The sequence below is a fragment of the Miniopterus schreibersii genome (genome assembly GCF_964146895.1).
Source record: "Miniopterus schreibersii genome assembly, chromosome: 2".
Classification (NCBI taxonomy): domain Eukaryota; kingdom Metazoa; phylum Chordata; class Mammalia; order Chiroptera; family Miniopteridae; genus Miniopterus; species Miniopterus schreibersii.
In genome coordinates this window covers 187,388,923-187,392,029 of record NC_138102.1, presented here as the reverse complement: position 1 = coordinate 187,392,029, position 3,107 = coordinate 187,388,923, and positions in this window count along the sequence as shown.

The following is a 3,107-nucleotide window of genomic DNA, read 5'->3' as shown; positions in this document are numbered from 1 at the left end:
TCCGCGGCGCTGCCCCGGGGCTCGGGGCGCGGCGGGTCTCCCGGAGCGGAGGGCGCCGCCCGCGCCTCGGCCGCAGGCCCCGGAGGCCCCGCCCGGAGACCCCGGCGGCCCCGGCTGTCGGCTGCTGCGCGGGCAGCGGGGCCGGACGGACGGCGTCTCCGCAGCTCCGGCCGAGGGCGGTGGGCGGGCCGGGCCGGGGGCAGCCCCAGGGCGGGGCCCCCGGGAGCCGGGCTTGGCTCGCGCTCCCCCTCCGCGCGGAGCGGGGCGCCCCACGTGCGTGCGCGGTGTGCCCGCCTGTCGCGCCCCGAGTCACCCCGAGTCTCCGCGCACCGCGCTGGTCCGTGGGACGAGCGCCCCCGGTTGCCTGTGTCTCGAGCTGCGGGGGCAGCGCCCGGCCCAGAGAGCCCCCCGCGGATGCGGGGGGGGGGCACGCCGGCCACGCCTGGTCTCCAAGGCCCGCCCCCAGGTAAGGAGGGGGGTCAGGCGGCAGAATCACTCGGGGTTAGGGCCAGAGGAGCCCCAATGAGCTGACCCCGCTTATTTGTGGGCGGGGAGCGCGCCTGGTCCTTGGAGGGGTTTCCTAGTCATGCCCCCCACTCCCCCCACCCCCCGCTCCGGCTCCAAAGTAAAACCCGAGACCAGGAGCTGGGCCGGAGACTCCCCGCAAACTCCCAAGTCCCGCCTGGCAGGATCCTGCGCTGAGCTCCAAGGGGCCGCCCCGGGGCCCCAGCGTGCGCCCCCTGACCTCTGTGCACCGGCTCCGCCCTGCAGGCTGCGTGACCTCGGGGAACCCCTCACCATCTCAGGGTTCTCCACGAGATGGTCAGTGACACTACCTTGTGTGGGGTGGGGGGTCACCCAGATGAGGGGGACCACGTGGTGAGGTCCCTGTAGGTGTTTGGCGCCCTGCAGCCCAGCTTCCCTTCCACCTGCCCGCAGGCAGGGTGCCCTGTTCCCAGCCTCTTCCCTCACTGCCCGGAGACCCGGCCTGAACCCCAGGCCCCGCCCTCCTGACTTACCTCCTCTCCCTCACCCCACTGTCTTACCCAGGCTCTGAATCTGGAGGGACGGGTTACTGAGGGCCAGCGCCAGGCTCTGTGCCCCACCGGCTGCCCTCACCAAGCTCACAGTGGCAGGGCACACCTGGTGGGTGCCAAGGGTTCCAGCAGGTCAGCACAGGCCTCCCAGCTCTCATCATTGCCTCTGGCCTCACTGTTGGGCTACACGGCCTCCTGGGCTCCCCCAGGTTTGTCCTTCTGGGCAGGTGCTGCTGGCAGGAGCTGACCGGGTCCCCCCCCGTCCTGACCCACAAGGAGGAAATGCAAGGATGGGGACAGCGGGCTGAACACTTAATGAGGCTCCCTGCCACGTGGTGCGGGCCTAGGCCTTGCGGGACATGCTGGAGCGCAGGGCCCCCGTGTAGTTACCCCCAAACCAGGGCACGCCTAAGGCCCCTGTGTACTCCAGCCACCGCCCGTGGCCTGTTGAGAGCAGCCTGGACGCAGTCACTGTACCACCAGCCAGGGCTGGAGTGATGGCAGCTGCCAGCCGGCAGCCACCCCCAGCCCCAGCGTCTGCCCTGCGTTCCTGGTGGGCATCAAAGCTGTGGCCTCAGGGCTCTGGCTGGTTTGGCTCAGTGGTTAGAGGGTCGGACCGAAGGGTCACGGGTTCCATTCCCGGAGGTCAAGGGCACGTACCTCTGTTGCAGGCCTGATCCCCAGCCTGGGTCGGGGTGTCTGTGGGAGGCAACCAATCGATGTTTCTCTGTCTCTCCCACTCTCTCTGAAATCAATATCCTCGGGTGAGGATTTAAAAAAATAAATTAAAAAAAAACAAAGCAAAGCTGTGATCTCAGGGACAAGTACCTGAGGCAACTGGCAACACCCCTGTGCCCACGGGCAGCACCGCCCTCCTACCTCCTGCGTCTGGCAAGCCCTGTTCGTACTCTTGCCAGCAGCTCTCCGGGTCCAGAGGCCTCTCCCCGCCCCCATCTGCACGCACGTCTCAGAGGACCTGGGAGCACAGGCAGGCAGGCCCACTGTGCCGGGGCGGACCACGCAGGCCTGCCCTCCTGCCCGAGAGGATGTCACGCTCCCCTAAGCACTTTCTCTTCATTGGAAAAAGTGAAATCTTACTGTCTCCTAAATGTACCACAAACATGCATTGTAACGATTTCAAATGCTCAGAAAGAGAGTGAAAATTCACAGCCGGTGCCCACAAGGTGTGTTATTTTACACCCCCCTTTGCGGCTTCCTTTGTTCACTAACGTTGCATCCCGGGTGTCTGTCTTCGTTCATTCTCTCAGAGGTGGATGTTTAGGTCTCTCCCAGCCTTTCCTGACCATGAACAACGCTCAGCGATTGCCTGTGCCTGGGTGTGAGGTCTGAGATGGACCCAGAAGGCAAGCTGCTGGGCTCGGCCCTTCCCTGCCCACCTTGCCCAGAAACTGCTCTTGCTTTTACAAATGATGCATTCTCAGTACCTCCTTGCCCCCTATGCCACAGGCTGCTCACCCGGAAGGGGGCGCCGGCTCCTCTGCCTAGAGCCCACGGTTCACCCGGCTCTGAGAACGGTTCTTTGCCATGGGAGATAAGGGTCAGGAGGGGCCAGGGTCTGAGAAGGGGCGGTGCTCTCTGGGTGACTGGACCAGAGCCCCCACAATGATACAACAGATGACATAACCTTGCTTCTGGCAGATGGGTAGCCACTGTCCCCTCAGCTCGGGACACCTGCCTCAGGCACCTTCTCTCTTGGAAGCGGCTGTCCCTTAGGATCCATGGGTTTGCTAGCCCCTGGCCCTCGGCCAGACTCTCAGTGCCTCCCACTGTCCTTAGACACCACCTCCCCCAGTGTGTCCATTGTGGACCGCCCCCCCCACCCCCGCTGCCCTAGGAGGGTCAGCCTTTGTCTCCCTGCCTTCCTCCTCCTGGCCTGGCAGTGGGTGCTGCCCCAAGCCCAGCCGGCCCCTCCTAACACAGATGGAGCAGGACCTTGTCCTTGTCTGCCCTTCCCCCAGGCAGGTCCTTGTGGGAGCTGAGAGGCCTACAGGGTGCAGCCCCCCGGTGATGGGTCAGAGGCTGCCCAGCATGCATCACTCTGCCCACCAG